General features: G+C 47.4%; 1 protein-coding gene across 7 annotated transcripts in view; it reads left to right on the top strand.

Moving 5' to 3' along the window:
- Window positions 1-25,852, top strand: part of RPH3AL (rabphilin 3A like (without C2 domains)) — a 145,067-nt gene that overhangs the window by 4,608 nt on the left and 114,607 nt on the right. For 5 of the 7 annotated variants that reach the window (XM_060135404.1, XM_060135405.1, XM_060135406.1 and 2 more), the window contains exon 1: window positions 21,761-21,888. The exons of 1 other annotated variant lie outside the window; for it this stretch is intronic. The gene's annotated coding sequence lies outside the window, so the exon portion shown is untranslated. Of the gene's footprint in view, window positions 1-21,760; window positions 21,889-25,852 lie in introns of those variants that run through there. One more of the 7 variants, XM_060135400.1, reaches the window with a different exon arrangement.

Raw genomic sequence — 25,852 nt, 5'->3', positions numbered from 1 at the left:
CAGGCCTAATTGCTCCGCGGCATGTGGCATCTTCCCAGACCAGGGCTCGAACCCGTGTCCCCTGCATTGGCAGGCAGATTCTCAACCACTGCGCCACCAGGGAAGCCCCATGTTGTTTTTTTTTTTGGCTGCACCACGTGGCATGTGGGATCTTAGTTCCTTGACCAGGGATCGAACCTGTGCCCCCTGCAGTGGAAGCGTGGAGTCCTAACCACTGGACCGCCAGGGAGTTACGGAGGGCTTTTTGGTACAGCTTCGTTCCAGTTGGAGGCGGTGAAATTGTTTGTCTTTAGTTGCTGTCTCCTCCTGTGTGAGACCCTTGCTCAGCTATCCTGGCAGAGGCCACCCAGAACAGGGTGCCTCAAGGGTGAGAGAGACGGGGTGCCTTTGGCCATAATCAGAGCTCCTAACTTTGATGGGTGCTGATTTTGCGCAGCCCTTATTCCTTTATTTAATCCTCAACCAAATGAAGGTAGAAATACTATTGTTTTCCCCATTTTACAGGTAAGGAAAATGATGCTCAGAGAGGTTAAGTGCTTGCCCGAGGACACAGAACAAGTAGGTGGTAGAGTTGGGCTTTAGTACTAGGAAGTCTGACTCCTGTGGCCAACGCTCTTTACTTGGTACCACGTGGATAGTGGAAAGACTGCGTTTAAAGAATGAGAGGGTGAATCGGAGAGATAGAGCAGGTTGGCTTTCTCAAGATTTGATTTAAAGCACTCGTTTTCAACTTTTTATATCTTATGAGAGGCAAAAGGCTGCCGTGAAAAGGCATGTACGAGAGCGTTCACGGCAGCACTGTTTGTAATAGCCACAAAACTGAAAATCACCCAGCATCCTTTGGCAGTAGCATGGACAGATACAGTGGAGTGAATACATACAATAGAACGCTCTGCCACAGAAGAGTCCGCAGCCACGTGGAACATCATGGAGGAATCACACAGACACTGTTGAGCAAAGGAGCCAGACGGAAAAGAGCATGTACCGTAGGATTCCATTTATATAACGTGCAAAACAGGCAGAATGAATATAAGGTGTTAGAAGTCAGAGTAGTAGTTCCCAGGGGCACAAGGAAGGCTTCTGGGAGGCTGGTGATGTGCGATTTTTCTATCTGGGTGTTGGTCACATACGTGTGCTCATATTTTCAAAATTCACCAGTTTTAGTGTGTGCACTTGTGTGTGTGTGATACTTCAACAAAATTTACTGAAACAGAGCAAAAGGCAGCAGTGACCCTCAACCCAGGACATGAATACTGATGCTCCACTCCCTCATAGGGGCCACACACTTGGCACTATACTCGGAATCTTAGATTTCTTGTGGGAGGTGGGAGGTGACATGAGGGTAGGCACCTAGGTTCTGGGGCAGACGGCTCTGGGGATGTGGGAGCAGGGCCAGGGCCAGCTCTGGTTTTCTTCCGTCCCCATCTACTCTGTGGGGCTTGGGGAGAGCTTGCTAATGAGCTCGGAGGTGGCTGGTGGGGTTCTGCCCATGAAGCAGCCCTTTTCTCCCCGCCCTGAGGCCTGGGGGTAAGGAGGTGACGTGATCGCCTGCTGCTGGTTGGCGGGGTGTCAGGTTGGCCTGGAGAAACTGCGGAATATGGATGGTGCCGCTGCCCTCTGCACAGACATCCTCACCCCTCCAACAGCAGGACTGCGCCCGCCTGGAAAGTGAGCGGCATTCGCTGGGAGATCAGCTCCTCCTTTCACATGGCAGTTGTGTGCTGCTAAAAATACTGGAGCACCTTCTGTAAGACCACAGTTCTGTGGTTAGCACCTTACGTAAAAGCACTTAGCATTACCGCAGACAATTAATCGGTCAGGCGTTTCGGTGACCTTGGTGGGCATCATCACAGAGTTGGCGGTTGGCTTGCCCGGTGAGGAGGGTGAACGGTCATCAGTATCCAGGCCTGCCTGACTCACTCGGCTGCGCTCACACCTAATTTACGTGTTGATGCTTTTTTTTTTTTTCCCCAATGTGTTGATTGCATTTTCCTCTTTAGGCCCAGCCCATCCAAGCAGTTGAGTTGATGCCGGGCTTTGTACAGTTTCTCCTTGCTCAGCCCTCATCCCCTTCTCATTTACTGGTAGAGCATCTTCTGATTCACAGAAGCTTAGAAGGGCCTCCTCCCCATTCAAGAGGTCCCCTCCGTGAGTGGCCGGGAGGGTGGCCATTGGCTTGAGTGCCGCCAGTGACCAGGGCAGCCCATCTCATGGTTGGATGATGATTTGAATAGTTATGGAGAGCAATGGAACAAAACCAAGGTGCAGGATGTGCCAGGTAGGTTGAAACGCTGAGCTGAAACTGACAAGAAGACATTTCACAGGGATCAGGTTTTTAAAGCCGTGGGATCTGAGGCTAGGACAGCAGTTTGGCAGGACCTGTCAAATTAAAAAGCACCTGCCCTACATCACGAGGATTCTACTTCCCAGGGTCTGCCCTAAAGGAAACGTGGCATGTGTGCACAGGTGGAAAGTCCTGGGACAGCCTTTGTGGCAGTTTGCCGTCCACGGTGAAGAACTCTACACAGTTTGAACGTCTGCTGGTGGTGGAATAGGACCCGCTACATCAGCTCACATTTTCACACCTGGGAGTCCTATGCAGCTTTGAGAAAGAATTAGTTGGATCTCTCTATAACAATAATGATGAATCTCTCAGATTATAAGGTGAAGAAAAGCAAGTTTCCAAGTGATGAATACATTATGATGCCTTTCATAGAAACGTTTTCACATAGTCCTTCATACTTTATATGAATACAAATATAAGTGACGCATACCTACATGTAAAAGAATATAAAAAGGTCTAGAAAAAGGCATTCCAAACTTATAATAGCTGTTATCTCCAGGGCCTCAGGGCATCAGGATTGTGTGTGTGTGGGGGGGGTCAAAGAGAAATTTAGCCTTCTCTGTGATATTTAAACTTTTAAAAATAATTTCATTGATGTGTTTAAAAATTTTTAAAGGAAAAGTAATTACATAATTAAAAATTAATGTCTAATTTAACCCCCTTCCTCATACAAGAAGCCTTCTTCCATCTATGCCTGAGTCATGGAGGGACCGTGACGTGAAGCTCACTGTATGGTGTTTTGCATTTAGGGGCAGCTCATAGAGGTAGAAATTATTCCCTCTTTTGAGCTGAGATCTTGAGATCTCTCTCTTCGTCACTTTGCTTCTGGGTCTGTCCCTTTCGAGCCATCTCAAATAAGTCTGTTTTCCACGGGGCAGGATTTTCGCTGGCGCAAGATCCCCATCATGCCCGCCTCTTCCAGGGAGAAGGACTTGCCTCTTTCAGGGGCTCCTGGTAGAGTCTATAGGGAGATATGGATCACACTCCAGGCCGTGCTGGGCACCTGGCCCATCACACATCCTCCAAAAGTTTTGCAGAACTGGACCCTATGCCCGTGATGTTGCTTGAACATAACACTTTTGAAAAATAATGGTAATTTTTTTGAATCTTAAAAGTAATTCATATTCATTATGGAAAATTTAGAAAATACACAAAAACACAAAGGAGAAAGTAAACATCTGTGATTCTCAGCCTCCAGAGATAACCATGTTTAATGTTTAAAAATTGAGATCATTCTATATGAATGATTTTATTTATTTATTTTTTTAAGTAAAAATTTATTGAATTTGTTACAATACTGCTTCTGTTTTATGTTTTGGGTTTTTTTTTTTTTTTTTTTTTTGGTTACAAGGCATGTGGGATCTTAGCTCTCTGACTAGGGATCGAACCTGCACCCCCTGCACTGGAAGGTGAAGTCTTAACTACTGGACTGCCAGGGAAGTCCCTGAATGATTTTTTTTTTTTTTTTTTTTTGCGGTACGCGGGCCTCTCACTGTTGTGGCCTCTCCCGTTGTGGAGCACAGGCTCCGGACGCGCAGGCTCAGCGGCCATGGCTCACGGGCCCAGCCGCTCCGCGGCATGTGGGATCTTCCCGGACCGGGGCACGAACCCGTGTCCCCTGCATCAGCAGGCGGACTCTCAACCACTGCATCACCAGGGAAGCCCCCTGAATGATTTTATAACATATTTTATTTAACATTCATTTATCCATAAGAATAGTGACTGACGTATATGTAATACATTTTTTCTCAGTTCAGTGTTTGTTTTTCTATTATTATTATTATTAGACATAGAGAAGTTTCTAATGTTTATGTGGTGTTGTGGACTGAATGTTTGTGTTCTCCTGAATGCATGTGTTGAAGCCCTAATTCCAAGAGTTGGATAATATTTGGAGGTGGAACGTTTGGAAGGTATTTAGGGTTAGATGAGGCCCTGAGGGTGGGGCCCGCATGATGGGATTCGTGCCCTTATAAGAAGAGATGGCCGAGAGCTCTCTCTCTCTCTTTCTCTTTCCGTCCTCACACATGCACTGAGGAAAGGCCATGTGGACACACAGCAAGAAGGCTGCTGTCTACAAGCCAGGAAGAGAGCCCTCACCAGGAACTGAATTGACTGATACCTTGATCTTGAACTTCCAGCTTCCAGAACTGAGAGGAATAAATTTCTGTTTTTTAAGCCTCCTAGTCTATGGTATTTTGTTTTCACAGCCCCAGCAGACTGATCCATGTGGTTAAGTCTATCAGTCCTTTCATTTGGTGATTCCTTCCTTTGCTTTTGGGTTTGAAAGGTCTTCCCCACCCCAAGTTCAGATAAATATTCACCTATATTTTCTTCTCGTTCTTTATTTGGCGTCAGCTTTTCCACTCAGCTCTCTTTTTTACATTCAACTCTAATCCTATCAAAATTTATTTTAGTTTATTGTATAAGATTAGAGCCTGATTTTATTTCTTCTCAAATCGTCCGCCAGTTCTTTTAGTTCAGTTTCTTTTCCTACCAACTACATTTGAAATTGAAATTTAATTTTTTTGGACTATTCAGTTGACCCTTGAACAACACGGGTTTGAACTCTGTGGGTCTACTTATACATGGATTTTTTTCACTAAATAAGTACTACAGGTCTACACAATCTGTTGTTAGTTGAATCTGAGGATGTGGAACCATGGATATGGAGGGCTGACTGTAAAGTTATACGGGAATTTTCAATTATGAGGGTGTTGATGCCCTTGACCCTCCCCCACCGTGTTTAGGGTCAACTGTATATTACAACCATGTTGCTCAAAATTCAAAAAGGCAAAACATGAGAGTCTCCCTCCCCCCCTCCCTTAGCCTCCCAGGTCCAGTAACCTGTGTTACTAGGTTAATAGATTTTGGTCTTGGACTAGATTTCCTTCCCCCTTCCCCCGACTGACTCTAAATGTTAGCTTTATTATCGTGCACAAACATATGAGCTTCCAGGTTTTCTCTTTTTTCATTAACTGATCTCTTTTTCTTCCACTATCACATTTTTTAAATTATGACTTTATAAATTTAACGCCTGGCCATGCAGATTCTTTCTCAGCTTTTCTTTGGTTATGCTTGCCTATTTAGTCATTCTTCTCTATGATATTTATGGTTATTTTATAGCTCTTCTGCACTTATCATTAGAATCTAATTTGGAATGACAATAAATTTCTAAAATAATAACAATATTGAGTTTTCCTCTCTAGAAATGTGGTCTATCCCTTACTGATTCGTGTCTTCCTTCCCGTCATTCTCTTTTTTTATAGCACCCACTTAAGTTTCATAGATTTCTTTATGGGGGTTGTGAACATTTCTTGTTTGTTCCTAGGTGTTTTATGATTTTTGTTGCTAGGGAATAGGATAATTTCCCCCCAGTCTTATCTTTAACTGGATATTGTTGGAATATAAGAAAGTATTTGATTAAAAAATTATTGTGAAATAGATATATATGCATATAAAACAAATATGTACAGTTTAAAGAAGAGTAATAAAGTAGACATATGCCCAGACAAATGAAGAAACAGAGTATCAAAAGCCCTTTAGAAATTGTTTTTATGCCTCTCCTTAGGTGGGTTTTCCTCTCTCCTCATCCCCAGGGGATATGCTAAGCTGAATTCTGTTATCATTATTAGCCTGCTCTTCTCTATAACTTTACCATGTAGGTTTATGTCTTTAAACAATCTGTTTTAAAATTTTGTATACTTTTGAACTTTTATAAATGGAGTCACACTGTATTCCATTTTTTAATAGATCCATTTGTGTTTGTGGGTTTTTTTTTGGCTGCGTTGGATCTTAGTTGTGGCACACGAGATCTTTGTTGTGGTGTGTGGGCTTCTCTCTAGTTGTGGCACGTGGGCTCCAGAGCGCGTGGGCTCTGTAGTTAGCGACACTCGGGCTCTCTACTTGAGGCCGGAGGGCTTAGTTGCCCCTCAGCACGTGGGATGTTAGTTCCCCTACGAACCTGCGTCCCCTGCATTGGCAGGCGGATTCTTAACCACTGCCCCACCAGCAAAGTCCCATTCCCCCTAACTTTATATTTAGTTCCCAGTTTTGAAACAATTTTCTCTCGGTCCCCAGTGGAAAGTTAATGGCTTAAGTAACTGGCTTAATTTAGAAGGTGGAATGTAGGAGTCTATATTATTTTCCAGACTTCATTTTTGGAAACCAGGTTTATTTCTCTTCGATGTAGAGCACAGGGGGGTTGGATGAGGGGGTGTTTGGTGCCATGATCAGAAAACAAGGGCTAGACCCCAAGTTCTTTCGCGCCATCCCTCAGGGACCCTTTGCCTAAGAAGGCTCAACATTGAAATTGGTCTGCTGTAAGTGGGGCCTCATTTACAGGTAAAAAAAGAAATGAATTCTCTTCTGGTTTCTTTTTTAATGTCATTGAATCACACGGGTTAGTGACAGGAAACGACCCAATTTCAACTGGTCTCAGCACTGTCAGCTCTTGTCCTCTTTAATGGCAGGGTCTGGGCAGGTGTTTGATCAGGGGTCGGTGCCCTGGGTGAGGCTCGCCAAGAAAAGGTCAGAGATGACTGTGAAATTCTTTCTAATCCCCAATGGTAGTGATCAGCACGGGCCGTGTCTTGGAGCAGCCACGGAGCTCCTTTCCATGTTTCCCGGGTCTCATTCCTTGGCTTTTCTTGAGAGCCTGTTCCTGTGGGGACCTTCTCTACCCGCCAGTTCTAATCCTGCCGGCGGTTCTCCTCATTTGCAGAAGCCACTGCTTGGGGGCCGATGACCCCAGCCTGGACACGAAGACCTTTCTCCCATTCCTGGGGCTTGTTAGGACTTCCACTTTTAACGTGAGCACGGCAGAAAGTGGGCGTGATTCTTGACCACGTGGTCTCCGCGTCTGCAGGGTTCTGCGGAGCAGGAAACTAGCTGCTTTGAGTATCTTGCTTGGCTAGAGCTGCCATGGCTGGGGACGCAGCAGGTCTGCCAAAGTCATTTTTGCAGGTTGGGAGCCACACGAGGGCACGGCACGGAAGAGGCTTTCCATTGTGGTTTATGACGGCGATTTTCTCACACATGGCTGTGAAGCATCTTGTTTTAGCATTATCAGTTTATGACAGCGATTTTCCAACAGGTGGAAGAGACACGCCTCCACCAAGGGTTGCCTCTTCTCACTTCATGGAAAAGGGCCTCATGGGCTGGGACGGCCTCAGATATCCCCAAACCCATCTGCAGGTTTGGGTGTCGTGAGGTGAACTGGGTCACCCCTCACAGGGTGAAGGGGGATAATTTAGCAAAGCGGGTAACTCAGGAGTGAGAGTTCCCTGTTTGGAATCTAAAATGCCTTTACAGAATTGAGACTTTGCATCCAGGACACTCTGAGGTCAGGGCACAGAGGACAGCCCAGTGAGCAGGCAGGACCCAACTGTGGGCTGGCCTCTCTTGGTGCAGACCCGGTGTCTGGAGCGTGGGCTCACATGGTAGCTAGTCAGGGACTGAAGGCTTGCACTTCAGGGGTCATGGCCTTAGAGGACGTTCACTGTACATCACTCTCAATGGTGGGCTCTGCTGACAGATGTAGAACGTGGACTCTTAGAGTTTGTGTTGGAATATGGAACAGGCATGTGGATGGATAGCAAATTGTGGCAGGTCGGAGGAGCTGAAGTTGATACACTTTGGGGAGGGCTGGGTGGCAAGGGGTATGTTCTGGGAGTGCAGGTCTAGGTGGGAAGGGAGATAAGGCACATCTCCAGAGGGTGGCAGGTGGGAACTGAGACAGGCCATCTGCAGGGTCTTACCAGGAAGTAATGGGGTCCTGACAAACAGGCTAGGCTAGCGACAGATCTTCAGAAGCGTGGGGGATAAGGCCTCAACAGGGAAGAAGGTCGGCCTACAACCAACTCAGAGCCAGAGGCCCAGTGATCAGGGTCTCCGGGTTGTGGCTGGGCCCAGCGTGAGCAAAGCAGAAGCTGACTTGCTTAGTGGTTAAGGGTTCTCGGCTCAGACTTGCAGGCTTTCATCCTGGCTCTGCCACTCCCTCACCCTGTGCCCCTGAGAAGTTGCTTTGCCTCTGTTTACTCATCTGTAAAATGGAGATAATAATAGTATCTGTCTCATTGTTCAGAGGACTCCGTGAGAAGTCATGTACAAAGCACTTAGAACAGTGTTTGGTGCATGGATGGTGGTTTTATTGTTAGTATTGAGGTCTCCCCCTTTGGCCTCAGAGTTGCCTGCGAATGGGGTTCACACCCAGGCTTGAGGGCTGCTGCTTTCATTATGTTGAATTTTGTAGCCCACTTGCTTGTCTTGTTTCTACAGCTGCTGGAAATTGCAGAGTCCCATGTATTGCATCAGGTTTCTGATGCCACCTCCCCTTTCTGCTCTCTGCCTGGCCTCTGTTCTCTTTGATCCTGAAGTTGTTTATTTTTTATTGTGCTCGGCCCCTAAGCTGCCTCAAGCCCTCCTTGAAATAGGCAGTTATAAATTTCCAATGAATAAATATAATTTTAGATCATACATGGAATCAGAGTTACAGTGTAAGGAGGTATGCTCTACCTGCCCACATCCCTGTCTCCTCGTCTTACCTGAGACTGGGGGATCAGTTGGCAATAAGAAGGGGCAGCCCTGGGACAGGTTAGGGTGCACAGCAGGGAAGAGGCTGCAGATATTCTGGCTGTGAAGGTCACTCTCAGGCCCGGGGGTGGAATGGATGAGAAGGTGGAGGAGGTGGAGGAGGACGAAAACTAACTCCTATCAAGTACCCACCCTGCACCTGTCACTGTGTAGGTGCTTAACACACTTAGGGCTGCTCCAGGAGGCTGGTAGATGAGTATCCCCATTGTGGGACTATAGAATTTGGGGAAGTTTAGTCTGTAAGTTAGAGACGGGATGTGCATCCGATTATTGTAGAGTCAACCCAGACCCAGCTGTGGGCCATATGAAGGGTCAGGTGCGAGACCTTCCCCAGGACTTCCTCCCACTCTTCAGACTTGCCAGGGCATATGTCTCAGTCATCTTTTGCCACAATATTGCTGTGAAACAGACCAACCCCCAAACCCACTGGCATTTGGCAGTAAGTGTTTATTCATCCCTCATGTATCTGTGGGTTGGGTGGCGTTTGGCTGACCTAGGCTGCTCTCAGTGGGACTAGGTTGGCTTTAAGCTGTGAGTTGGGTTTAGGCCTGTTTCATGTGTCTCCTATCCCACTTGGTCCAATGACCACCAAGGCACGTTTGTGTCAGAGTTGCAGGCAGGAGTGCAAGAGTGCAAGCTCAGCTGCGCAAGCACATTTCAAGCCTCTGCTTACATCATCACCACTGGCATCATTTGGCCAAAGCAAGTCGCATGGCCAATCTTAAGCCAAGGAGCAGGGAATCGCCCTGCCTACCATTGAGCCATGGCAGAGTGTGGCTATCTCTTACTCTTACAAAGAGAAGAATTGACACCAGTGATTCAGCCTACTTTAGGATGAGTTTCATTTATTTGCTCAGTAAATGTTTTTTTGAAAGGCTGCAGTATGACTGGTACTGTGTTGCCTCTGGGGATAGAGTGGCAATGCAAGCCACTGAAAAATACAAGCTTGGTCCTTGCCTTACAGAACTTACAGTCTAGTGATAGAAACAAACTGGAGAGCTACTTCTATCATTAATTATTTAATTACAGTTGTGATCATCTCTACAGGGGACAAGTACAGAGCACTGGGCATGTACCAAAGGGCCTGACCTACTCCAGGGAGGAAGAGATGGTTGAGCCCAGAATTGAAGGGTAAAACTAATTAGACAAAGGATCCTTAATAAGATTAACAATTGACTTCTCACCTGAAACCGTGGAAGCCAGAAGGCAATGGAATGAAAGTCAAAGTGCTAAGACAAAAAGACCACCAATCAAATCTATATCTGGAAAAAACATCCTTTAAAAATGAAGGAGACAGGCTCCCTGACTTCAAACTATACTACAAAGCTACAGTAATCAAGACAGTATGGTACTGGCACAAAAATAGAAATATAGATCAATGGAACAGGATAGAAAGCCCAGAGATAAACCCACGCACATATGGTCACCTTATCTTTGATAAAGGATACAAGAATATACAATGGAGAAAAGACAGCCTCTTCAGTAAGTGGTGCTGGGAAAACTGGACAGCTACATGTAAAAGAATAAAATTAGAACACTCCCTAACACTGTATACAAAAATAAACTCAAAATGGATTAAAGACCTAAATGTAAGGCCAGACACTATAAACTGTTAGAGGAAAACATAGGCAGAACAGTCTATGACACAAATCACAGCAAGATCCTTTTTGACCCACCTCCTAGAGAAATGGAAATGAAAACAAAAATAAACAAATGGGACCTAATGAAACTTAAAAGCTTTTGCACAGCAAAGGAAACCATAAACAACATGAAAAGACAACCCTCAGAATGGGAGAAGATATTCGTAAACGAAGCAACTGGCAAAGGATTCATCTCCAAAATATACAAGCAGCTCATGCAGCTCAATATCAAAAAAACAAACAACCCAATCCAAAAATGTGCAGAAAACCTAAAAAAGACATTTCTCCAAAGAAGATATACAGATTGCCAACAAACACATGAAAGAATGCTCAACATCATTAATCATTAGAGAAATGCAAACCAAAAAACTACAGTCAAGTATCACCTCACACCAGTCAGAATGGCCATCATCAAAAAAATCTACAAACAATAAATGCCGGAGAGGGTGTGGAGGAAAGGGAACACTCTTGCACTGTTGGTGGGAATGTAAATTAATACAGCCACTATGGAGAACAGTATGGAGGTTCCTTAAAAAACTAAAACTAGAACTACCATATGACCCAGCAATCCCACTACTGGGCATACACCCTGAGAAAACCATAATTCAAAAAGAGACACGTACCACAATGTTCATTGCAGCACTATTTACAATAGCCAGGACATGGAAGCAACCTAAGTGTCCATCGATAGATGAATGGATAAAGAAGATGTGGCACATATATACAATGGAATATTACTCAGCCATGAAAAGAAATGAAATTGGAGTATTTCTAGTGAGGTGGGTGGACCTATAGAGTCTGTCATACAGAGTGAAGTAAGTCAGAAAAACAAATATCGTATGCTAACACATATATATGGAATCTAAAAAAAAAAGTTTCTGATGAACCTGGGGGCAGGACAGGAATAAAGATGCAGACGTAGAGAATGGACTTGAGGACACGGGGAGGGGGAAGGGTAAGCTGGGATGAAGTGAGAGAGTAGCATTGACATATATACACTACCAAATGTAAAACAGGTAGCTAGTGGGAAGCAGCTGCATAGCACAGGGAGATCATCTTGGTGCTTTGTGACCACCTAGAAGGGTGGGATAGGGAGGGTGGGAGGGAGATGCAAGAGGGAGGAGATATGGGGATATATGTATACATATAGCTGATTCACTTCGTTACACAGCAAAAACTAACACAACATTGTAAAGCAATTATGCTCCAATAAAGATGTTAAAAAAAATGAAGGAGAAATCAAGACATCCTGTATAAATAAACCTGAATTTGTTGCTATCAGACCTGCCCTACAAGAAATACTATAGAGAGCCCTTCAGGCTGAAATGAAAGGACACTAGACTGTGACTCAAGTTCACAAGAAGAAATAAGCAGCATCTTTAAAGGTGTAAATGTATTTTGTTGTAACTCTTTTCTTCTCCTATCTGAATAAAGCAATAATTATGAAACTGTGTTGACAGACTTATAATGTACAAAGATGTAATTCGTATAATAATAATAGCATAAAAGAAGGGGGAAGAAACAGCTATATTAGAGCAACGTTTTTGTATATATTGAAATTAGGTTGGAATTAATCAGAGCTAGATTTTTTTAAGTTAAAATGTTAGTTGTAATCTCCAGGGCAACTGTTAAGAAAATAACTAAAAAATATGTAATAAAAGAGAATTAAGGGCTTCCCTGATGGCGCAGTGGTTAAGAATCTGCCTGCCAATGCAGGGGACACGGGTTCGAGCCCTGCAGGAAGATCCCACATTCTGCAGAGCAACAAAGCCCATGCGCCACAGCTACTGAAGCCCGCGAGCCACAACTACTGAAGCCCACGTGCCACAACTACTGAAGCCCGTTCACCTAGAGCCTGTGCTCCGCAACAAGAGAAGCCACCTCAGTGAGTAGCCCCCGCTCGCCACAACTAGAGAAAGCCCACGTGCAGCAACAAAGACCCAACACAACCAAAAATAAATAAAGTTAAAAAAAAGAATTAAAATGGTATGCTAGAAAATACCTATTTAACAGGAAAGAAGGCAGTAAGGGAAGAGTATAGGAACAAAAAGACATAAGACTATATAGAAAACAAATAGCAAAATGACATAAATCCTATCTTATCAGTAACTATTAAATGCAAATGGAATAAACACTCCAATAAAAAGACAGTGATTGACAGAATAAGTTAAAAATCCCAGTTCTGTGCTATCTACAAAACACTTTAGATTCAAAGATACACATTGGTGGAAAGTAAAAAGATAAAGATATTCCATGCAAGCGGTAACTAATAGAAATCTGAAGTGGCCACACTCATATTAGACAAAATAGATTTACTACAGACAAACAGGATATTTTGTAATGATAAAAGAGTCAATTTATCAGGAAAACATACCAATTATAAACATGATGCACCTAACAACAGGCCCCCAAAATACATGAGGCACAAACTAAGAGAAATGAAGGGAGAAATAATAATAGTTGGAGACTTCAAGGTTCCACTGTCAATAATGGACAGAACTGGTAGGCAGAGGAGCAGTAGGGAAATAGAAGACCTGAAGAACACTATAAACCAAGTAGACCTAACGGATATTTATAGAACACTCCACCTAACAACAGCAGAATACACATTCTTTAAATGTGCACATGAGAGAACATATATTACGTCATAAAACAAGCCTCAATGCATTTAAAAGGATTGAAATCCTACAGAGTATGTTCTCTGACTACAGTGGAATGGAATTAGAAACCAATAACAAAAAGGCAATTTGGGAAATTCACAAATATGTGGAAAGTAAAAACATTCCTAAATAACCAGTGGGTCAGAGAAGAAATCATAAGAGAAATTAGAAAATACTTTGAGATGTATGAAAAAGAAAACACAACGTACCAAAACTTATGGGATGCAGCTAAAGCAGTGCTCAGGAGGAAATGTATAGCTGTAACTGCCTATATTAAAAGAGAAGAGAGACTTCAAATCACTAGCCTTCTTCCACCTTAAAGTAGAAAAAGAAGAGCAAACTAAATCCAAAGCAAGCAGAAGGAAAGAAGTAATAAAGATTAGAGCACAAAAAGGGAAATAGAGAATAGAAAAGACCACCGATTGTGTGATTCCATTTATATGAAATGTCCAGAATCTGCAAATCCCTAGAGACAGAAAGATTAGTGGTTTCTGGGGGCTGGGGAGAGGGGGGAATGGGGAGTGACTGCTAATGGGTACAGAGTTTCTTTTGGGGGAGATGAAAATGTTCTGGAATGAGAGAGTCCTGGTGGCTGCATAACTGTGAATATACTAAAACCACTGAATTGTACATTTTAATAGGGTGAATTTTATAGTACCTAAATTAAATCTCAGAATAGTGTTAGTTAAAAAAAAAATCAAAGCGGGTAACTAGGCAAAGGAGGTTGGGAGGAGTAGAGTTGGGGAAGCATTCCCCAGGGAGGAGTATCAGGGTGTCTCCATGCCCTAAGGGGGTGTGTTACCAGAGGCCCCAGGTGGGCTGGGCTGGGCTGGGCTGGGATGGGATGCCTTTGGTTTTATCATTAGAGCAGTAGAAAGTCACTGGAGGATTTCTGTAGGTGGCTCAGTTGCAGGGCTGGCATTTTGAAGAGCTCATTGTGACTTTTTTTTTTTTAATAAATTTATTTTATTTATTTGTTTTTGGCTGAGTTGGGTCTTCGTTGCTGCACGCGGGCTTTCTCTCGTTGCGGTGAGCGGGGGCTACTCTTCGTTGTGGTGTGTGGGCTTCTCATTGCAGTGGCTTCTCTTGTTGTGGAGCACAGGCTCTAGGTGCGCGCGGGCTTCAGTAGTTGCGGCACACGGGCTCAGTAGTTGCGGCTCACGGGCTCTAGAGCACAGGCTCGGTAGTTGTGGCGCACGGGCTTAGTTGCTCTGTGGCATGTGGGATCTTCCCGGAACAGGGATCGAACCTGTGGTCCCTGCATTGGCAGGTGGATTCTCAACCACTGTGCCACCAGAGAAGCCCTGGTGAACAGATTGGAAAGGGCCAGGAGTGGACTTGGGGAGGCGTCAGCGGTAGCCCAGGTGAGAGAGAAACCTACCTGTCAGGGAGGTTATTGTTTAAGGTCACCCCACTAGATGGAGCCAGACCTGGGTCCCTCTGGCAACGCAACCTCTGCTCTCCACAGGCCACTGATTTGCATCCTCCCAGGTATTCCTGATCAGCCCAGAGAGTGGCTGAGATCTCTGTGCTTAATGAGAGAGGGGGAGGGGAATGGACATCATATTAATCAGGCTAAGTAGGATTTGTGGCTAACTAGGGCCGTCTCGCTGCAAACAGTAGACATTAAACTGTAGAGGGGCTTCCCTGGTGGCGCAGTGGTTGAGAGTCCGCCTGCCGATGCAGGGGACACGGGTTCGTGCCCCGGTCTGGGAAGATCCCACATGCCGTGGAGCGGCTGGGCCCGTGAGCCATGGCTGCTGAGCCTGCGCGTCCGGAGCCTGTGCTCCGCAACAGGAGAGGCCACAACAGTGAGAGGCCCGCGTACCGCAAAATAAATAAATAAATAAACTGTAGAAATGGGGATTTATTGCCAGGACACTGGAGCATGTCACAGAAGCCCAGGCCATCCTCTGTTTCGGCTCTTCTCTCTTTTCTCTCACCGCAGACCACCTTTCTCTTCCCTGGGCGTTCCCACCTGGGGAAAATGCCCCCTCCATCAGCTCCTAAATTTGCATCTTATTATTCCAGAGAGCAGTTGAGTTAAAACTTAAGTCTCTTAGCCCATTTCCTAGATTCTCAAGGAAGGGACCTCAGCATGCCCGCCTGGGCTGAGTGCACCCCTGGAAGAGTCAGCGGGGCCTGAGGAGGCTGGTCCCAGTGTAAACTGGAGGCTCTGGAGCCCACGCCTGAAGGCAGCTGGGCAGCTGGTGAGACCAGAGAGAAGAAGGGGTGTCCAACGGGATGCAAGCGACCTTGTGTCAAGGGTCCCTCCCCCACCACTCTGGAGAACTCACTGCCTAAGATGGGTCTGTCCCTAGGGATAAACCACAGGGGACTTTATTTTATCACTTGAACTGGCTTATAAACAGCCCTCTGACTATCCATCTCCCCTCCCCTTTGGGCCTCCACTTTCAGCCCTTAACTGGGCAGGGAACATTCCAGAATTTAGAACTAGTCTTACTACCTTTGTGAATTCTGTCCATTTTCCCAGAAAAGCAAGGTCTAGCTCATGCCCTGCTGAAAAACTTGTTGAAAAGGACCCCAGTTACTGTCATTGTCTCATTTTCACCTGCTGTTTGAAACTCAGTGGCGCTGAATCGGATGCCTGGAGGCCCTGGTGGTTGTGGAATAAATGGGCCTCTGATTGGGGACAGGAGGGGACAGGAGGTGTCTGTGAGGTCCAGTGGGGGGCACGTGTGAGGGTCGGCCGCCAGTCACGTCCCCAGCCCCACCGTTTCCAGCCTCAGCTCATTGGTTTCAGCAGGCCTGCCGGTAAGGCGTGCTATGCCGCCCGCCCTTTGTGCAGGGAATGCTGTGGAAGGGAGACCGCTGGGGGCAGGGAGACACAGGGAGCCCCAGGCCCTTCACCCCACAGCCATTTCCAGTGCTAAGGAGGGGGATTGATCCTGAAGGGGGCTTTTTCTCTCGCTGTGAGAAGCAGGGAATTGAAGTCCTTTAGTCAGATACTCTCTCAGACATCAGAGAGGGGGGACAAGGAAGGACACTGCATGCAGATGTGAGTTCCAAAGGCCCATTTCTCTTTGAATTCCTGCAGCATTTATAGGAGGCTGAGCTGTTTGGCGTCTTCTTTACAGCCGTGTGCTGGTTGCCTGGAATGTTGTTTCCAATACTAATAATGATGCTGGGGGCATGCACGCAGCTGGTGCCTTACCTCTGATTAGCAGTCACACACCTCTGCATTTAATTTCTCTTATAACCTAGTGAAGGAGGTAGGGCAGATTGTTTTATATGCATTTAATAGCTGATAAACCCTCAGGTCGCCTGGGCATGGGATGGAGGGGGTATGTGAGTAATTGTTTACCCTTCACAGCCACACAGCTGGTCAGAGCTGGGACTAAAAGCCTGCCTTCTGATTTCGGATCCCGGACTCTGTTCACAACAGAGCGGAACGATCTTCGGAATTCTCTCAGGCACAGTCTGTAGCTTATTCTTCCTGGTTTTCCTGTCTGTCATCCATCCATCCCTCCATTTATGCCTCCCGTCTTGTTCTGCAAAAGGAATTGAGATACTAACCAGAACATGTATTTCTCTATATATCTTGACTATATAAGAAATTAGAGAAAAGTGTATTTATAATAAAAAGGTATAAAGTAGATACTTAATGCCAGAGCTATGTATAGATATTTTTTAGATATGCTTGTATATGTGTGTGTGTATGTAATTAAATAGAAACCCATAAAAATAAGATCAGGGAAAACATAGATTAACTGGAAGGTCACAAGCAGGGAGAGAGTTAAGACACATATTCAGGCCATAGAGCTATGCCCACTTTACTATGGTTGAACCACAGATTTAGCTCTGAGCTAATGAGTCATCAAAGCAGGAAAAAAATTGTATTATTTACACGGTTCGTGGGGTCCATAAGAAGCCGGAGGCCAGACGCTGAGTGCTTTTCCAGGCAATTAGATCTGAAGGGAATTTCTTGCCTGGGTGGTCATCCACGAGACCCTGAGGGGCAAGGAAAATACGTGGCACATGTACCACTGCTCTCTGTTCCTCCTCCCATGCTAGACATCACTAATCGATCACGGTCCTTTCTCACTGAGGCCAGAGAGAGCCTTGCAGAGTCCTTCAAGCATGGTGTTCCAGGCGGCTATTACCAACGGTGTGGAGTCGGCATACAGGACAAAACCACTTGCTTGCTATTCCAGCGCTGGGGGTGATGGTGGTATTGGGAGTCATGAGGGAATTCTGAGTGGAGAGCCACAGGAAGCCGTGGCAAGCACCTCTGCAGGGGTGACATGAGTGGACACCATCTCCTGTTGTCCATAGGAGGTGTGTTTGCTGTAAACCGCCTCTAGGTGCCAGTTGGAGGGACCCATCCGGGTGATGACGGGTCGTAAGTGTGTCTGGAGGGACACAGGGGACATACTAGGAATTTCTGACTCATTACAGTCATTTACTTGTTCCACAGATATTTGGAAAACACCTATTATGTGCCTAGAAAGAGTGCCTGACCCACTGTGCTCACCTGCCTCATCCCAGTTTAACATCGCTTTTTCAGAGATGCTTTCCTGACTCTTCTCTACGTCAGAGCTCACAGATCACACCCCCTTGCACCTTTCTCTCAGGGCCTGTATCACAGCACATACGGATATACTTATTTACGTTTGTTTGTTTAGTGTTTCCCCCACTGAGATGTGAGTTCCAAGGTGGCAGGGACAGTATCTGTCTTGTTCATCATGGTATCCCCAGCCCTAGCACAGGGTCCAGCACATGATAGGTGCTCAATACATATTTGTGGAATGAATGACTGAAAGAATAAAGGGAGTGCAGAGGCGAAGCGGTTGCAGACTGCCCAGTAGAAGATAGAACATAAATATAAGGTGTCAAATGCTCAGTGCTACAGGGAGGGGACAGGCAAGGAGCTAAGGGACTTCAGGGGAGGAGAGGTTGCTACCAGAGGGAAGGGGAAAGCAAGGCAGGCTCCATGGTGTAGTAGGACCCTTTGCTGGGTCTGGAAGGATGAGGTGGAGGGGGGGACATCTGGGGCCCTGGGGGCAGCAGGAACCGAGGCAGAGAGGTAGATCTGGAGGAGAGAAGAGCCAGAATGACTTTGGGGTGCTTTTAGGGCAGTGGCAGGGAGCACACCAGGAAAGGTGAGTCCGAGCCAGCTGCTGGAGCTTTGCCCACAGGCTTGATTTGGGCAGCAGATTTGTGAGTGGAGCAGGGATGGAGTGGGAGGGGCCCCAGGCAGGCAGGGGCAGGCTGGTGGGAGAGCTGGGGAAATCAGGGAGGCCCCAGTTTGGCCTGGGGGTGGTGGAGGCAGTGCCTGGGCTCCCTGGACTTTGTTTCCTTCCTTCCTCTCCTGTGCCTGTTGACCCTTGGGGACCACGCTCTTCAGGTTCTGGCCCCAGGACTCAGCCCCAGCCATGCTCTGCCCTCCCCCTCCCCCGCCCCCAGCCTGGCCCAGCTCTCTAGGGGACTCTGTGTAGCTGATTTACCCAATAGCACTGTGGCCAACATATTTCTAATTTTAAACAGAACGTGCGTTGATCACATGTAGCATATTATCTTTTGTTTTTAATTAATGTATTTATTTTTGGCTGCGTTGGGTCTTCGTTGCTGCACGCGGGCTTTCTCTAGTTGTGGCGAGCGGGGGCTACTCTTTGTTGCGGTGCACGGGCTTCTCATCGCAGTGGCTTCTCTTGTTGCGGAGCACAGGCTCTAGGCGCTCGGGCTTCAGTAGTTGTGGCTCGCGGGCTCTAGAGCGCAGGCTCAGTAGTTGTGGCACACGGGCTTAGTTGCTCCGCGGCATGTGGGATCTTCCCGGACCAGGGCTCGAACCCGTGTCCCCTGCATCGGCAGGCAGACTCTCAACCACTGCGCCACCAGGGAAGCCCTTAAGTGTGGATTTGTTAAGCAGTTTGGCGCCTGCTTTCACTGTTCAGGCCCACCCGGTGAGGGTTTGACTGGAGAGTGAGGAGATGCAATGGCAATGGGACCTTTTTGCTTGTGATTCCTGGATCCTAGGATGAGGCAGGGTGGAGAGACGCTAACGGATGCACACGCTCCTCACGTGTTAGTGCTGAAGGCTCTCGAGCCAGCACGCGAGGCCTCCTTTCCACGTTCGTTCTGGTTGCATTAGCCCAGAAGACCGGCCAACCTGCGGTGGCCAGAGGTGGACAATGGAGCCTGAACTTGGAACCTGGGAGATGAGCCAAGGGTCTGGGATGACCCAGGGCAGCTTCCTGTGTCCCTGGAGGTGTGAACAAGCGCGTCAACTTCCTGCAGTGGTCTGGTGGATGCTGAGACAGAGGAGGCTGCCACATCATCTAGGGACCGTGGAAGCAGCCCCCAGTGGAGGGGCTCCCTGTGGACCACGTGACTGCTGCAGAGAAACCAAAGGAAGCCTAGGAATGAGCACTGGGTGCTTCAGAGGAAAGCAACTGCCGCCCTGACATCCCTGAGCCGGGCAGCTGCTGGCAGGGGCTCCAAAGGGGTAGTTGGCATGGGGGCAGGAAGCTTGCTTCCAGGGCTCCTGTCATTTCTGTTAAGACGTCAGGCTCACTCAGGTTAGTACATGTGGTACATTCTTATCCCTTCCCGCTCCTGGATAGGTGACGTACCCAGGACACTTGATGTGCAAGTTTGGAACCAAAGGAGCGGTTCAGGCATGGCTGGATCCAGCAGTTGATTATGTCCATCTCTCAGCTCTGCTTGGCTTTATTCTCAGGCTGTTTCCAAGTGGCAGCAAGATGGCCATTGGCCATCTCAGGCCAACATTGCTCTCATAGCTTGCTGTCACAGAGAAAGAGGGTACTTCTCAGTAACTCTGGTGAGAGCCCAGGGAAGCTGGGCCTCGGTCAGTCACTGTGCCCAGCGGGTGGGGATATTCTAATCAGCTGGCCCCAGTCACATTCACCCTGAGGAAGAGGAAGGAAGGGCCTGTTTCTCCCACCCAGAAGAACTGGGCATGATTTCCTTGGCCCTGAGGGGGAGTCGTTCTCAAAGAGAGGGATGCTGGGCAGACAGAATGTACGTCCATCGTGAAAGGCCAGCAGAGGCCCCGGCCGTCTGGAGGCAGCTTTCAGGGCGCCAACTGCATAGCAGGGCAGCAGCACACCCGCTGTTCTCTGTTGAGTGAGTGTGTGCCCTCGAGCCTCTTCACATCCTCAGGTCTGGTCCATCCTGGACCTTCAAACAGAGTCGGCCTTTCTGTGGAGCAAGCTGCCGGGAGCACGTGGAAACCAACCTCTCTCCACCGTGTGTGTCCCAGAGGCCGCCTCCAGCCACTGACACCACTTTTCACTTCTCTTTGGCCTTTGGTCCCTGGATCCACAGATCTGCCTCTGATGTCTGCATTGGGCCCCCGTCGCTATAGAGTCTCTTATCTGGACGTTTGACTCAGCTCAAGGCTTGGCCTGATCGTGCCTGCAGTGTCCAGCCTGTGGTCCTGCCAGGAGAAGGGCAGAGTGGCCAGGCTGGACCTGTCGCTTCTCCTAAAGTCAGCGCACCCACTCGGGATGAAGGACCAGTGGGTTCCCGGCACACCTGGGTATGTGGCGACCGCTTTCCACAGACTCAGAGAGACTCACATCACTCCTACGTGATACAACCGGGATCACACATTAGCACTTCTCAACGTTTTTAGCCACAGCATCTTCTCTTCAAAGGCTGTCTTCCCTGAAACTCCAGTAGAGGAAGCTGACAAGAGCAGCGTTGCCCTGGGCTAGGTTGGAATACATCCCCTTTACCCACCTCCCCCGCATTCATCAGCAGCCCCAGTGAGGTACATGGCACCCAGTTTGAGAACCTCTTCATGATTACATCCATCCATCCCTCTTTGTAGCACCTGATTTTGTCCCCCATGAGGGATAGTTGCTAGATGTGGTGTTTTTCTCACCACCACATTTTTTTCTGTCATTAGCTTGTTCGCACTATGAAAAGGGCAAGAAGGGGATCCTTGTCACCTTCCTTCTCCCTGCAGGCAGGTGTCAGGCTGTCCCTTCATGACCCTTGTCCTCCTCGAGCTGCATGTGGGAGGCCACTCCATTTGCGGCATTCGTCACATTGTCTGGGCCTCGGTAAACCTTCTTCCTGGGGAGCTACACCCAGATGGTTGCCTCGCCCCCAGCAGTTGAAGTTTCAGGAAGTCATGAGATGCTGACACCTCACGTATGACCACTGCCTGGAATGAATGGCTTTGATACCTTTCCATACAATGTGCCCTTTTTAGAAACAACAAAAAATAAAATAAAATGATAACCAAAAAATAAATAAATAGATAAAATAACAACAGCAAAATCCTTAAAACTTGTAAAAGTGGCAAGACTTTAAAAAAAGAAAAAAAACAAAAAGAATGCAAACGTTCCCAAGGGAGGCCTCCCGCTAATAGAGAGTGTCCCTTATCTGTTCAGTTTTAGAAGATGTCATTAGGGGGACTTGGTCACCCGTGATTGGCCGAGGGCGGGCTTCAGCTGGGCTTCCCTCCACCGTCCACCGAGGAGAATCCAGGCCTTGGTTTGGCTCCAGCTGGGCCTACCCGCAGCTGCCGCTTATTGACTTAAGTCCCAGTGATTCCTCTTCATCAGGGTCGCCCCTGGCAACACGTGGTGGGCGGGAGCCGGACCTTCTCTGCCTGGGGTGCCAGCAGGGCCAGGCCCAGGCCAGGTCCCCTCGGTTCCCGGTAGGTGTTTCGGGGTCTTTGGCAACGAGGTGACGGGAAGATTTTGTATTTTCTGGAGCCAGGAGTTTTCCCAGAACTTTGCTAACACTCGGGAAGGGTGTGTCTGTGCTGGGAGAGTGTCGTTAATGGTTGACTTGTTTTTCCGGGTTACCCCAGGGCCTGCTGCTTCGCAGGAAGAGGTGGCAGGGGTCGGAGAATGGGGGGAGCCCCTCAGCACCTCCCTGACAGTTGCCACACTCGCTGTACCATCCTCTGAGAGACCCCAGTGGACAGGGCTGGGTTTAGGGGTGGCTGGAGGAGGGGATGTGTATTTTGGAAAGTTGATTTGTGGATCGGCCCAGGGCCAGGTGGAGAAAGGGGCCGTGTTACTATAACTGAACAAATGGAACTTTCGTTAAATATTTTTATTGCACGTCACGCTGTGTGTAGGCACTGGAAGAGGGGCTGCAGCCCCCCAAGTGCTGTTGTTTGGGGTCAACTAGGATAAGACTGTGACAAGTCCTCAGAAAACTGTGGGACAGGACCAGAAAAACCAAGGGCCAGAAGGAGGCAAAAATAAAGAAACGCCAAGGCGGCATTTCTTAGAGTGTGAGAGGATTTTTAAGTATATTATACAGTAATATTAAGTATATTCTACAGACGAGCACTTAAAACATTTTAATGACTATGTATTTTCATGTGCATTAGAACGTAACTTTTTGAAGTTCCCTTCTATTTATAGCAAATGATACGGTTTGCTATTTATGGTGGAGATATAAAGTTTCCTTTGAAAATAAATTTAAGTAAAAGAGTGTGTTGATTTAAAGGAAAATGTTAAGTAAAGAGTAGTACGGATGGCAGGTGGCATGGGAACGCCTGAGGTGTGGGAAGAGCGTGCTGGAGAAATTCACAGGCTTGGAAAGGAAAGGGCTCCTGGAGGAGTGAGCAGGGGTGGGGGAGGGGTAGGATCCAGCTAGGTGGAGGCGGGAGAGGGTGCATCGGAACTGGCAAGTGTGCAAGTGCGTGTGTGCGAATCTTGGTATAATCCATTTTAGTTGCGACGTATGAGTCGTGTCGGGACTGGAGGGTGGGTTTGGGCTGTATCGTGGAGGGTCTCGAATCCCAGGATACAGACTCCAAACTGAATTCAGGGAGAAGTGGGAGCCATTGAAGGTGCTTGAGGGGGGGAGTGCTTCATGACTATCTGACGAGACTCGTTTATCTGTAGGGGGTACCAGGACTGGAGGCAGGAGGTCCAGGCAGGGGCCTAAGGAAAGAGAGCGTAAAGTGGCCAAACTGGAGCCGTGGCTGAGGACCAGTGGCTCAGCCCCCCGGCCTGTCTCCAGCGGGCTCTGGCTGGCTGCCTAGAGACGTTGGAGAGAGGCAGGTCTGGGGCAGAGGAGCCAGCTCTGGGTCTCTCTGTAGGGAAGCAGTGGGAGCCGGGCAGGGGTGCGGCTCAGAGGTTGTGCATAGAGGCCTGGAAGGGAGGTGCGTGCCTCTCCGGGCTGGGCCCAGTGGCCTGTTCCTGGGGTCTCCTGTCTGAGTGTAGAATGTTCTGGGGGAAGCGGGTGGGGTCGGCTGAAGGAAGCTCCTCTCTGGGTCAGAGCGCTGATTCCTGCCCTGGGCCAAGATTTCATTCATCAGCTGGGCCCGTGGTCATCTGGGTTACAGATTGTTGTTGTTTGTTTAGTTCTCCCATTTTTTTTCCTTCTAGTGCAGAGAATTTCCCCAGGAGTTCAGAGACAGGCTTGGTTTAAAAAAAAACAGGGGGCTTCCCTGGTGGCGCAGTGGTTGGGAGTCCGCCTGCCGATGCGGGGGACACGGGTTCGTGCCCTGTCCGGGAGGATCCCACATGCCGCGGCTGGGCCCGTGAGCCATGGCCGCTGAGCCTGCGCGTCCGGCGCCTGGGCTCAGCAGCGGGAGAGACCACAACAGTGAGACGCCCGCGTACCGCAAAAAAAAAAAAAAAAAAAAAAAAAACAGGGTTGTTTTTGTTTTTCTTCCCTTTGAAGGCCTACTGTGTGCCAGGCACTGTGTTTGGAACTTTTACTGTGTTCACCCTGGACAAAACCTGCATTGTACGGAGAACGAAGCAGGGTGTGGGGAAATAGGACGTGTCCCAAACTATACAGTCGGTTCACTGCAGCGCCTGATTCCAAGCTCACACACTTGTGTCGTTGTAGGAATGAGACTGTGGGCCAGATACGCCACCTGGGAGAGAGATTCACTGTCTGTGCCCCCCTGTCTGGCGTGGGGCTGCTCCATGCAGTGTGCTGGGCTGTGTCTGTAAAATAGGGGTGCTGGCGTCCACCAGTGTTGTTGCCGGGATTGCATGAGTTATGATATAGCTAAGGTGCTGTCTAAGCGTTACCTGCTCTTACTGCTGTGAGACAGAAAACTAGAGTTGCAATCCTGAACATCGGTTTTACTGGGAGACATTTTTGGGAGGATATCAGAGTCGGGGAGAAGCATTGTTTTGATTTTAAAATAATTAATACATATGGCTTAGGATGGGAAAATTTGACCTTGGAGACATTGTGCCTTTGGCCTGCCTGTTTCTGGCCACACTCCCCGTCCCTGGATGTCAGGGGATGTGCATGTAGAGAGAAGGGGAAATCTGTGTTCTTTTTCCTCTGTTGTTAGCCTTACTTAGGTGAAAGCTTGAGAATAAAGGTGCACCTTGTTGTTTCCCCTGGCTCCAAGGAGGCCCCAGGTCTATGATTTCACCTGCCCTAAATTACTGCCCAAAAGCTGTGTCCTAATTCCCTATGACCTTAACTAGCCATTCTCTGAGTTAGTTTCCAGCTCTAACATTCAGACAGGCTTCTTCCTTTCCAGCGGTTCTACCAGGATGTCTCTCTTCCTGGAATGCCTGCCTAATGCCTGCCAAGGCCTTACTTTTTCCTTTCAGCTCTCTGCCAGACTCTCCTCCACTTGGAAGCCCTCCGGGATTGCCACAGAGAGAAATCCTGAGACTGCTCTTTGCTCCCACTGTTCTTTGTGCAATCCCAGCATCTATTAGAGCCATTGTCTGATTCATTCAGAATTCATCTCGCTCATGTATAGTCCATACTGGGTATTCACAGCCAACAAAACAGAGGTGGCCCCTCTCCAGAGATTAACAAGTAAACCAAGAAATAGATGCACACATTCAAATTGTGATACATGCAATGAAGACCTATCCATCTTCAGCACTAGGCTGTGTCCCCCACCCATGAGGGCCACGTGGTGTGGACAGACCAGACGTTTGTGGACTAAAGGCCCGAACAGCAAGCACTTTCCTTGTTCGCAGATGGGATGAGATCAAATTGTTAATCAACACAAAAACAATTTGCAAGGTATGACACGTTACACAAATCCAACTGTAATAATATTAATATCTCAAGATTCTTTCCCATGGATGAAGATGAGGGCAATATTTTTTTTTCTCTGTAGAAGAAAATTTAAAAAATTTTTTTCCATTGTATTGGTAGCCTTTGACTTTAAAAAAAAGTTTTACGTTTACAGAAAAAAATTGAAACATACAGAGTTCCCATGTACCCCCTACTTACCCCAATTTCTCATTATTAACATCTTGCATTGATGTGGTACATTTGTTACAGGTGATGAGCTGATAGCGATACATTATTATTAACTAAAGCCCATGGATTTCAGTAAGGGGTCACTATTGGTGTTGTACGTTCTGTGGGTTTTGACAAATGTATAATGACACGTATCCACCATGACAGCATCATACAGAATAATAGTTTCACTGCCCTAAAAATCCCCTGCGCCCCACCTATTCATCCTTCCCTCTCTCCCCCGAACCTCTGATCTTTTTGCTGCCGCCGTAATTTTGTCTTTCTTAGAATGTCATACAGTATGTATGTATGGATTGCTTCTTTCATTTAGCAATATGCATTTAAGGTTCTTCCATGTCTTTTCATGGTTTGGTAGCTTATTTTCATTTTCTTATTTATTAATTTCTTTTTGGTGGCTGATTTTT

Source organism: Lagenorhynchus albirostris, chromosome 20 (genome assembly GCF_949774975.1).
Source record: "Lagenorhynchus albirostris chromosome 20, mLagAlb1.1, whole genome shotgun sequence".
Classification (NCBI taxonomy): Eukaryota; Metazoa; Chordata; class Mammalia; order Artiodactyla; family Delphinidae; genus Lagenorhynchus; species Lagenorhynchus albirostris.
The sequence above is the reverse complement of the archived record's forward strand: the minus strand, read 5'-3'. Positions and strand labels throughout refer to the sequence as shown.